Source organism: Capsicum annuum, chromosome 11 (genome assembly GCF_002878395.1).
Source record: "Capsicum annuum cultivar UCD-10X-F1 chromosome 11, UCD10Xv1.1, whole genome shotgun sequence".
In the NCBI taxonomy this organism is placed as follows: Eukaryota; Viridiplantae; Streptophyta; class Magnoliopsida; order Solanales; family Solanaceae; genus Capsicum; species Capsicum annuum.
The window spans coordinates 7,898,251-7,912,217 of record NC_061121.1 but is presented as its reverse complement, the minus strand read 5'-3'; positions in this window follow the sequence as shown (position 1 = coordinate 7,912,217).

Here is a 13,967-nt window from a genome sequence, read left to right as displayed (position 1 = left end):
TGTGTTGTCAACTTTGTATTAACTTCAAGAGGTGTCATAGCTAGTTTAGCGGAGCCAATTCCCAGATCTCAGATGCTCTTAAGTGCATATTTCCTCTGATTCACCAAGATACCCTTAGTAGATCTACTGAACTCTATCCTAAGGGAATATTTCAAAGCTCCTAGATCTTATATCTTGAAGGCTTTCTGTAACAAGGATTTGGTGTCTTCAATAAGACCAAGATTGCTACCTGTTACTAGCATGTCGTCCACACAGATCAAGACAATGACAATATCAGTTCCTTATTTCTTGATGAATAGAGAATGGCCTAAACCACTTTGAATAAATACTGAAGTGATCAATTCCTCAGAAAGTTTTAAGTTCCATTGTCTACTTGCCTATTTTAACCCACAAATAAACTCAATTTATAGACTAAACTAGACTCCCTTGACTTGGTAAGCCCTAAGGAAGCTGCATATAAACCTCATCATACAAATCACCCTGAATAAAAGCATTGTAAATATCAAGCTGATGAGCATGCCAACTATGCTGAGTAGCTAAAGACAAGACAACCCTTACAGTAGCAATCTTAACCACATGAAAAAAGGTTTCATTGTATTCAAGACCCCTTTTTTATTATATACCTTGGTGAAAAGTCGATCCTTAAACCTCTCAATCTCCCCTGAAGCTTTAAGTTTGACTTTGTAAACCCAACGACAACCAATAACAGTTTTACCATCTGGTAAAAGGACTAGATCCCAAGTGTGATTGTACTAAAGAGCCTGCAACTTAAAATTCATAGCATTAATCTACCTACAATCTTGTATAGCCTCATAATAGGAAGTGGGTTCATGAACATGAGATAGAGAACCAAGAAAGGCTTGATAACTAGGAGAAAGTCATGTATAAGAAAAACAAGCATTAATAGGATAAGTAACATGAGCAACTTGCTTTTTTGGTAACATAATCAACATGCCGAAGAGGTTGCTTGGATACTCTGGTTGACCTTCTAATAGCAATAGTAGTAGAAGGTAGAGTATCAACATGCCAAAGAGGTTGCTTGGATATTCTGGTTGACCTCCTAAGAGTAATTAGAGCAGGAGGTGGAGTAGACTCTGGTGAAGAAACCTCAGGAACAATAGGTAAAACAGGTGAAACTGACTCAGTAAAAGCTGTCGGAGTAGAGGTAAATGGTGCAGAAGAGGACTAAAAGCAGGAACAACAAATATGTAATTAACAGAAGACCAAGGAAACTGACTATGTTGTGTAGATGGAACAACAAAGGTATTGAAGGGGAAAATATGTTCTTTAAAAATAACATCTCTATTACCAAAAAACTTCTTTTTGGCAAGGTCAAATAAAATGTAGCCTTTTAGTTACTATGGAATAACCCATAAAAACTGAAGGAACAACTCTGGAAGCTAACTTATCCAACCGGGGAAAACACTTGCATAACACAGACAACCAATGACTCACATATGAATAAGAGAAGGTAGTTTCCCCAAAAATAGCTCATAAGGAGATTTGTCTCTAAGAACTACAGAGGGAAGCCTGTTAATGACATAAGAAGCAACATATATACAATGACCCCCGAATTTTAATGATATATGACCCTGAGATCTCAATGATCTTGCCACCTCAAGTAGGTGCCTATGTTTTCTCTTAGCTACACTATTTTGCTGAGGGGTGTAAGCACAAGTTCTTTGATGAATAATACCAAGATCCTTAAAAAGATCCTCCATATGATTGCTAGTGAATTCTCCTTCATTATTTGTCCTAATCACATTCACTATAGCATTCAATTTTGAGTGTATCATTTTAAGAATTTTTCTTAATACAGATGGCACAACACTCTTAAACTTGAGTAGAAAAATCCAAGTGATATAGGAATAATTATCTACAATAGTCAAGAAAATTTATTCCCATCAAAAGTGTTAGTATTATAGGGTCCCCAAACATCAAGATGAAGTAGATCAAAAGACTTAAGAGAGGTACTAGTGCTAAGAGGAAAAGACTGTCTAGTATGTTTAGCAAGAGGGCAGACTTCACAGTCAGATAAGACTGATTTACAAACATCTACATTATAACTAAAAAGTAACCTCAGAGAATTGCTAGAGGGATTATCCAGTTTTTTATGCCACAGAGAAATATCTTCATTCTTGTTTGTTGCAGTATGTGTTGTAACAGCTGAAACAGCAGGAATATTATTGTCTGTAGATATCTGGACATTCAATAAGTATATTCCATCAGTTTCTTTACCAATCCCCTTCAACATCCCAGTAGCAAGGTCCAGGAATAAGCAGAAACCAGGATAGAAAAAAATAAAATATCTAAGTTCCCTTGTTATCTTGGAGACTGATAGAAGATTATACTTAAACTCAGGTATGTACAACACATTCTCGATCACCCCTGTGTTTCCAATTCTGTACTTTCCTGTGTGTGTGACCTGTGTAATCCCACCATTTGGTAAATAAACTCTTTGATTAGATAGTGTAGGTACTTTCTCTATAGCACTTATGGTACCTAAGTTAGCCAATATGTGATTGGTTGCACATGTATCAATGATCCATCGTGCTTTCTCTATAGTGGACAAAGAATGAAAATCAATACCTGCACTCAACCTTGGACTTGTAAAGAATGGACCTTGGGCCTAGCATAATCTCAAAGGCTAGCTCATGAGGGGAGGATTGTCCAAGTCCATATAAGGAGTCCAATTACCCATTCCTATTTCAATGTGAGATACTTAACACTCTCCACATGCCCGGGCCTCATTAACTGAAGTATGGACAATATAATATGGGGGCCCAACATCATTGAACAAAGATTTGAAATGGGCCTGGCTCTGCTACCATGATGGAATTTGTATATTAGAAGCTCAACTTCCATTGACTACCATAGATGCTCGGCTTAAGCTAAGAAGAAACATGAATAATAGAAGAGATCTTATTGATTGATGAGAGAAGAAAAAATAAATTGATAACTATTTTTGTCCTTATCACAGTACATGTATACTACTCTGTATAGAGTTGTCATCTACAAAATATCTATAACTAACTCTTACACGTGGCTAACTATTTCTATTTACTGCATAGCTAAAAATATCCAATCCAACTGACTGCTTGATGTGTTCATAGTCATGTTATGCCTATTTCATCATTTTCATCTCTATACAATGTCGGACATCCAGAATGCTCTTTCTCACATAACTGATTGGTGTATACCACCAATAATTTATTTTTCACTTTCTACAGCATAAATTTGTTCTTAGTGTTGATAACAAATCCAACTAAAGGAATACTTTCAACATGTAAAAGTCTGAATTTTGAGAATTCAAAGTCAAGCATATATCGGGCGAATACTTTAAAACAATGAGTCAATGACACAAATAATAAGTACACCATAGAAAAATGAAACTGGCAATTTTAATTTTCAAGTTTTATTTCCCTGAACAAAATTTAAAATGCCATGACCAACCACCACCTACGCGGTATGTTTTCATAGACTAATGCCTTGAAAGTATGAGTTTTGAAAGAAACCATAACTTCTTTCTCTCTTGAGAGTGGAGAGGAGAAGGTGCGATGAGAAACTAACATCTAATGGGCAAATAGTGTTTAAACTGTGTTTTAAGTCGTGGGGGTAGGGTTTGAGGTAAGGAAAAGATCAAAATACCCCTAAAAAAACTGAATAAAAATTGCAGGAATTTTGAGTTGATGACTTAGTTGATAGCTTGTCAACTAGTTGATGATTTATCAACTTAATCATCAACCTCTAGCTGGGCTTGAACACTTTCTGGTTAAGGTTGATGACTTAGTTGATAGCTTGTCAACTAGTTGATAGCTTATCAGCTTAGTCATCACCTTATCTAAATAATTTAAGGTATTTTCTAGTTAAGGCTGATGACTAAGTTGATAGCTCATCACTTATTAGACAGCCTATCACTCAAGTCTTCACCTTGTTGACAGACAAACACTCCAAAGTAAAATGAGCATAATTTTCTACTCCGATATCGGATTAAGGTGAAACCAGATGCATTGGAAAGAAGACTCGAATATATTTTATTTAATATATAGTAGACCACCTAGATTATGATATTATAGGAGTAATAGTCATTGGAAGTTGACCCAAGTTGGAACGTTCACTAAAACTCAATCGATAGAAAAGTCCTCCTCTCGTCTTTGAGTTAGGGGATTTATATGATCCCACTTGACCTCCAATGATGTTACCAGACTTTATATATGATCATTAAACTTATATTGATATAGAATTATTGGGTTCAGGTCTATACACATAGAAACGACAGTTCAAATTCTAGCCCAAAAATATGGGGCCTGAAAAACTGAAAATTTTAAGACAAGCTTTTTCTGGTAAAAATCAAGATTACGACATGAAAATGGATGATCAGGAGAAAATAGAGCATATCCCCAAATCCATATTGAATAAGGTATTGTTATCGCAAGTGATACATATCGATGGTAAACATAAAAGAATCGATTGATACATATATATTTATAATTTAATGGGGATTCAAATAGATGATATATATGTTATCAATATATGGATTTTATGGTGATTCATACGATTTATACTTTTTTTTATTTTTTTACTGGGTGATTCATATGCTAATGAGTGATATATATGGTGTTATCTTGATTCATATGGTTGTAACAGTTATTATTTCAATTAATTGATGATTCATATGCTATTATTAAGTGATACATTTTTTTTTCACAATGAATATTTGATACATATTCTGATATTTAATTGGTGATGCATATGGTGTTCTGGTGATTCATATGGTTGTTACAGTTACACTTTTAATTTATTGGTGATTCATATGTTATTATTGGGTGATATATTGTTTTCAAACTGAATGTTTGATACATATTCTGATATTTAATAGGTGATACATATGGTGTTCTGGTGATTCATATGGTTGTTATAGTTACACATTTTCATACAGTGTAAGAATGATTCTATGTGGATCAATTTTTTTAGTTATACATATGTGGTAACACGTTCTGTACTCATTTTATTGTTGTTGTAATTTATAAATATGTAATTCATTTGACATATGAATCATATTTTGATTTGTGTTGTTGGTAGAGTGTTAATTTAATTATGAAAAACGATATGCCCACAACGTAAGGATTGGTAGTGCACACAACATCAATCTAGTAGACAGGATTAAAGAAGTTCTGAAGGATAAAGGAATCAGAATTTTTAGAAGCACTTATTTTGGGTCATTTCTGGACCTCCCTAGTTGTAACTTTCAAGGTTCGATAGCAAGGTGCTTGATGACCTTAGAGGTCCAACACCCATATTACAATCAACTAAAGGTATTGGTCAACAATACAATGCTTTGATTTTTACTGTACGAGTTTGTTATTGTTATCGGGTTGAAATGCATCGGCAACGTAGTTTAATTATTCAGACCTTCCACCATGCCGACTACAAAAAAAATGAAATTTCGTATTCCACAACAAATGTGAAAAAAAGTGAGTTGGTCAAGCTTTTTTGACTAAAAAGTGGGAAAAAAATATGAAAGATGCGGTAAAAATTAGGATATTGTACTTTATACACATATTTGTGTTCTCCCAATTAGATAAAACCAATATCACTGCCCGAGACTTTCACATGGTGGATGACAGAAGTTATAGCCATTTTCCATTGAAAAAATTAACTTTTGCAATACTGATGGCTTTTATTAGTCGGTCGATGAATGAGGTGCAACAGTATTACGGTCTGAGTGGCATGCCACACACTCTTCAGATTTGGTGGTACGAATATTGTTCCAAAGTTGATGAATCACTTGTCGTTCGTGTTCATAATTTAATCTCAAGGATGGTGAATTGAAAAGTGGTTAAACCAAAGCCTAGATATGAGAATTTGATGGATAACATGTTTAGTAAGGTAGTGTTTTTTTACAGGGATACTTTTGTATGTCTATTATAAATTTTTAAGGTACTTTTAATTTTTTGGTCTTTTGTGTTATTTTTGTTGCAGCTTGTGTACAAGAATTTATCTCTGTCAGCACAGGAATTGAACCAACTTGATTTGCCCAATCTCTGATATTTGGTTCAACAGATTATGGTATAAATATAGCACAGGCAGTATCTGTACAACAACAATCTGAAAGGACTACTTCGACTGAATTTCTTCATAAATTTGATAATTTCAGTACTCTTGAAAGAACTGCTCCGACTGAATTTCTTCATGAATTTGATAATTTCAGTACTCTTGAAAAAACTGCTCCGACTGAATTTCTTCATGAATTTGATAATTTCGGTACTCCTCCAAATGTAGACCTTCTAAAAAAGATAAGGGTTGATTCTGGTCCATCTTCACACCCTCCTACGAAGAAATAAAAAATAGTTGAGGAGTTCGTAAAAGTTAGTTCACGAGTACCAAAGATAAAAAAATAGTCAGAGTAGTTGTCCAAAGATAATTATTTGGAAGCTTCATCAAGAGATCGTTCAGTGCCTCGTGTTTCCTTGGATAAAGATAAAGTTATGCATAATGTTGAGATGATGGATGCCGATAAAGAACCTGCTACTGGAGAAGAAAAGCTATCACTACCCAAGTCAGATTTGGACGACATAAAGTCTTATGTTAAGACTTATGTAAGTATAACATTTTGTTGGTTTGTTGTGTTAATGTTAAAACAGATTATAGGTTAACCTGAAATTCAAAATATTATTCATAATGTAGGTTGACATGAAATTCAATGATCTGCAAAAGTTGATGGTGGAACATTAAACAGGATTTTTGGGAGTTGTGAAAGAAGGTTTTGCTTCATATGGTAAGGTATTCATAATTTATCATTAATATCACCATGTTACAATATTATTCTAATTTGTTATCTTGCAGTTTGCTTATTATCCAGTTCATGAAAATGAAAAAGATATCCCAAATAGAGAAGGGGATCCTCCTCAATCTCTTAATGAGCAAAAAATTAATGCTAAAAGTGACAATATTGTAGATGATGCCGGACAATCATCTAAACCAGAAGGCAATGAAGGAGTTGAGGAATGCTTAAAGATAATTAAATTGACTTAATTATATGATCGATTTGTTATAATTTGCTCAAAATATTAGCCTCAAATAATTTATGTGTTAATATTCAAAGTGTTGAAACTGTTAATATAATTGTTTATATGCAACGATTAAGTAACTTGTATGTATCACTTTGATACATATAGACCATTTAAGATTCCAGTAACAAATATTTGTAATGTGTTCCTTATGTTTTCTAAATATATCATTTTGATATATTTTGTTTCAACCTGTATCAATTTGATACATAAAAATAATTAAGTCAATTCATATTAGAAATTGAATGTCACAGAAAATTAAATTTGACATACGTCAAACAGGAGGTTGATAGTACGTACACAGACAAGGTGCAAAAAGAAAATAGGCATAATACAATTGCTGAAATAGATGAAGGCATAAGGGACGAGCGCCTAAAGGTAATATCGATTTACTTATAACAAAGTTTGTTTTGTGATTGCTCACAAATATTTTTTTTTATTATTATTTTGTAAGTTGAAGTTGTTCATTATAATAGTCATAAACTTATTTTAAGTTTTTTTTGTGGCATAACAACTTTTCAATAACAACGTTTTACTCTTATATAAAGATGATTAAAGTTTCAAGTTCTCAAAGTTAGTTATCTGTTATCTAAGTTTTCCAGATGTATCATTATGATACATATAGATAGTTTAGGCACTTCAATTCTAAACTTCATTACAACACTAATTTCACTTTTTACATACGTCACACAGGAATCTGAAAAAGACCTTCATAATACAGATGAAGATTTATCTAAAGCTATTACTTTGTACGTACCACCATCGCCTCCTGCCTATCCAACAGGGATCATTGATAGTGTTGTTGCAGCTATTGACACATGTGATCTGCAAGGCAACACTTATAGTCGGTCTTATATTAGCGACAGTGTTATTGCAGCTACTTCTCAGGTCCCTGTCTGCAAGACTAATCTGACATATGTCAGGAAGAAACCTGCCAAAAAAAATTGGCAACCTTCAAAACTATATCAGTCACCATTTGTCAATATTTTTTATTCTGGGTCAAAAGACAAAGAAGTCATCCAGTCGTGCAAAAAGTTAAACTACCCGTTTGAAGGTCACAACATTTATGGACCATACGTCAAAGAGCTCTTCTCTAAGTTCTCTCTTTGGATGTCAGTTGGACTGTACAGAACACAAGCTAGTAGGTAAGATTGATGAATCATCTTTCAAAATATCACACACACATACACACACACATATATATATGTTACTCTCAATAGTTAATACTGATTGAAATCATAATTTGATTTTAGAAAAGGGAAGGATGAGCACTACAAGGCCAAATACGCTGAGCTAAAATCAAAGTTTGATTTTATAGTAGCACACCCGGTGAAAAAAATTTGTTTTATGACACGGCCCAATCAAGTAAATATTGAAATGATGAGGTATGTCTCAAAGAAATATATATATAAAATAATATTTTTATTATTTTTTATTATTTTCTATTATTTATGGGCAAGCTGATTTTTATAACATGACCCAACCAAAATTGATGTTTGCAGTCTAATTTAGATTTCTAGTAACAGGTATATCAAAGTGATTCATCTGGTGGTCATATGTATCACCATGATACATATGTAAAAAAATTCCATCACTTGAATTAATATATAATATTTATTATTCATATATTATGCTGTTATAAATTCATAAGTATCAACTATTTTGCACTTAATCTTGTGTATGGCTTATATGAATCATATGTTCTTACACATTTTAATTTTCTATTACAGCACATTGATGTGGTATTCTAATATCTTAGAAAGAAAGCAAAACTGGACACAATCAGTGAATATAGATATACCACTGTGAATTGCATGTTCAAGAACTACATTCATGACATATACATTTATTATCACCGAAGTCAATTTGAGATTGATCTTAGCTCGCAGGCCGAAAATATTCGTTCAATGAAAGTGACTCCGGTAGAGAGATCAATTTATGAGATTATTCAAGGACTATGCATTCCAATTGGTATTTCATGGAATTTGACTAACGAGGTGTATGTACCAATACATTGTAAGGGGTTATTTCACTAGGTGTTGGCAGTTATAGTACTCAAGAAAAAATGTGTTCGTGTGTATGACTCACTGAAAGGTCATAGAGGTCATGCTGATGAGATAAAGAAGCTTGCTGAAATGTTGTCAACTTATTTGACAATATCTAATTTTTTTAAAAACAAAGAGCGCACAGACTAGTCACTACTAGAAGCATACAAGGAAAAGATAGACCATCATCCATTTGATGTTCAGATTGTTGATGGGATTGTGCAACAATCAAGCAGCACGTTGTAAGTATCATCTATTCTTTTAAATATATTTTTCTTACATAAGAGCTCACAACAATCCATAAAATACCTATTGTTATGTTTTTTAGGAATTGTGGCTTGTTTGTAGCAGCATATGCTGAATATTTAAGTGATGGACATCAAATACCTTCTTTAGAGTTTGATCTAGAAAAGCATCATACCATATACGCATCCTTGTTATGGGACTATGGTGTGAACAAGGCATACACTGGATATGTTAGTGACAATCAAGATCTGCCTAGGCCTAAACGCACCTTCATTCCACCTGAAAATACAGAGATGATTCATGTTGAGCCGTAGTTGTCTAGTATTTGTTCTGTGACAACAGGATATCGGTTTCTTATGTTTGTGAATTTATGGATATTTTGTTTCTTACGGTTGGGGATTTTCGAATATTTTAAGACAATGTGTTTTATGTTTTTAATGTCATGACGTTTAATATTTCATAAACTAATCAAGACAGTGAAAATTATATATTTCTGGTGTATAGAATCTCAAATTGGCGATATTTGAAGTTGCATTTCAGGTGTCTTACAATTGCGATAGAGCATAATAATTCTGTTAACTATCATAAATGGTCTAATATGAATCACTAGTAAACAGTTTGTTGTAGATGGATCACCAACATTCCAGTTGTTTTTAATAGCCTTAAAAATAAATCACGCATCACTAATATGAATAACATAACTTTCACAAACGGTTAATATGAGTCATATAACAGTATTAAAATTTTAATATGTATCAACTAAAACAATATGTTGAAAATGTATCACCATTTAACCTGTTGAGTTTAATTACTAATATGAATCACATAACTTTCATGAACGGTTAATATGAATCATATAACAGTATTAAATTTTTTAATATGTATCAATTGAAAATAATATGTTGAAAATATATAACCAATTAACCTGTTGAGTTTAATTACTAATATGAATCACACAACTTTAACGAACTGTAAATTTTAATCGTATAACAGTATTAAAATTTTTAATAAGTATCAGCTAAAAATAATATGTTGAAAATGTATAACCAATTGAACTGTTGAGTTTAATAACTAATATGATTCACATAAATTTCATGAACGATTAATATGAATCATATAAAAGTATGAATTTTTTTAATATGTATCACATTGTAATTTCATGTTGGAAATGTATCACTAACATTCCTAACCTAATGAAATATATAAACAATGTAACAGGGATGGGTTGTATGAATCACATAATTATCATGAACTCTAACATATCTGCATCAGAGAATAGTACTAACGAATTATAAATACTGATCTGAAAATAATATTTCTTTTTCCATTGTAAACAAAATATCTCACGCAATAAATTTTTGAGTATTTAACTCAAATTATTGAATTCAAAATATTGAACTAATTAAACAAGTCTGACTCAACTTCAAAGAAAAATGTCACATCTCTAATGGAAAGTTGTTGCAAGTGTGTCTGTTATGACCTTCATACCCACACTTGCCACAACGATTTGAGGTTAATAAAAACTTTTTGCTACTTTTCTTTTGTCTTCCTTTATTAGGTGTTCCAGGTGGGATTTTATATTTTGAAGGCAAAACCACATCTTCTAACACCTCCGGTGGTACATGCCAATCTCGTTTATCGGGTATTGGACACAATGACACTTCATAAGTCTTGACTAGTGTCTCCTTCTTGTAGTAATCAGAACAGTATGACTTCATTTTCTTTACATGTTTGCTTTTTAAAACAACAATAGCGTGAGTGCATGGTATCTCATCAAGCTAAATTCTACCACAGTTGCATGTTCTATTATCCAACCGAACAATGTATTTTCTTCTTTCTTCATACACACCGTATATGTAGTTAATTGATTCCCTAATCTAAAAATATTTTTTCATAAAGATTTATGTTAGTCGACATAATATATGAATCATAAATATTACAGATAAATTAAATATAAAGAATGAGATTTCAAGTGGAGGCATATTTGTGCAGATGTATCAAAATGATACATATGAGTTCCAGATGTATCACTTTGATACATCTGTTATCAGAAAGTTAAAATAGTCTGCAAATCAAATTACTTAAAGTATAATAAATATTAAATAACTTACCATCATACGCGATGACTTTACCTCGTTTAATTGAAGAATTTGTTGAAACTTACCTCCCAATGAGTTTTTAGCAAAAAATCTAGACCGGTCTCTATTTTTGCGGTTTCAGACATCAAATAAGATTCTGACCTATACAAGAAAATCTAAAATTGACAGTTCACATATCTCAACTAGACGAGAGTTGATACATTCTGCAATGTTGGAAGTATCATCCTCCCCCTATTTATTGGAGCATAAACTCGTGACCATTTTTCAAATCCAATATTTTCTAGATATACCTTTACTCTATTGTCAATCTTTTCCACTTTATATATAAGCTCATCAAAATCATCCAACTTGTACTCTTTAGCCATGGAAAAAAACTCGTTGGTCAGCTTGTCCTTACTCTTTCTATAATTCTTGCAGACATTATTTTAAAGATGTCAAACACATGCAAAATGTGGTATACATGGATACACCACACTAACCGCTTTGATTATGCTTTCATGTCTATCAGAGACAACACACATATTATCGCTCACCAAAAGCACACTTAAATTGCTGGAAAAACCATGTCCAGGAGAAATCATTCTCAGAATCTACAACTCCATACGCAAGCGGTAATAAATGACCTGATACATAACATCAACCAATTATTATATCTAATTTATATAACAATTAACATCATTTGGTAGAAATATATACAAGAATCACTACGTGCAATACCTACTCCATCAAGTGTACTAGATGAAACGGATGTTCCTTCATATGGTCCGCTCATGTAAAAACCGTCTAATACCACAACAGGCCTACAAAACCCAAATCCTCTAATAAAGGATGTAGTGCTATGAAAATAGATACATGAACTAATTATCCATAGACTTATGCATCCTTATTTGCGAATTGGGATAAGCAGAATTCAACATGTATACGTAGGTAGGCATTTTCTTATATCCGTCTACTGGTCGCCCTCTTAATATATTTAAAGCACGTTCTTTAGCACGCCACGCCTTTATATAATCTATTTCCAAACCAAGTTTTCTTCTGATATCTTCAATAATGTCACTTGGGGTGATTATTCTTTAATGGTTCAACAGCTTTAGAGCTGTTATTCCAGCTACAAAAGCAATTGGTGCATGTTGTTGCTCAAAAACTCTGTCCATCAATGGACAAGTGTATTCATCATTGAAAGTACGTACTATGAATGTATCAGTACCAAGCTTACATAACGCCTTTGAATAACCAACTATATTCCGAAGATTTGCACAGCAAGATGTAACTGAAATAAACGCCAAGAAAATATATCACAAATATGAAGTTTTGTTAATTTGTTATTATATGAATCACCATTTAGCAAAAATAATCATGACATATGTATCATTCATATGAATCATCTTTACTCTATAAAATCACAAACATTGTTATGTGTTACCATATGTATTACCATTTATCAATTATAATGATAACATATTTATCATTCAAATAAATCAAACTTTAGTTGGTATGCATTATCATACTCGGATTAAATGTATCACCTTTTCTAACACAATAACACCATTTACCATATGAATCACCATTTTAAAAATATAATGATAACAAATGTATAAATCATATGAATCACCTTCTACCTACAGTTTTACGTTATTCTAAAACACCACAATGCACAGTAAATAAGTATTTATATGAAGCACGTACAGCAATAAACAAAATACATATCCACAATTCAACACAATTCAGTGTACATTATGTAAATGTATCACTACAAATTTCAGATGTATCAATTGCGAATTAAATCAAAAATTGGTGTTGAAAAAATAAAATCACACCTCTGTTTGTCAAATCTCTTAGCTCTGAAATTGAACTTGTGCGTGATTGCATAGTTACACATTACCGATACAAGAGTAGCTTTGTTTTTATACTTTTGGTTCATATTTACAATACTGTTATAGTAATGACTTATTAGTTCTTTACCACTCATATCAACAACTGGCAGAGATTCAACATTACTGACTACAGCTACTGTAAGTTCAGACAGCTCAACAAAATCATACCACCCAATTGCCATATCATCCGCATCAAAATCATCACTGTCAATTACAATATCACTCGTCGTAATATACAGTGGATACTTCCCGAATATAATTTCATGTTTCAAAATCTGAAGAAAAAGTTTCACAACTATAACATGATGAATCTCCAATGCTGATGAATTGCCTTGAATAATGTATTTGGCATGAATTCTTTTTAGAGATACATCAATTTTCAATTGAATTGATATAGCGTTCATTAAATCATGGTAAGATATTTTTTCATGAATTACAATATTGTCGACCCAATAGTTATCGTATGATACGGGACAAATGACTATCTTATCTTTTGATGACATATTTAGAGGCCAACAAATAGAAGATCAAGACTTGGTCATCTTGAGGATACGAGAACATGCATGGAGGACCCGTTTTGAGCATGCCATTAAACAAACCTATGTGTGAAAGATTGTGTGAGGGCTTACATTT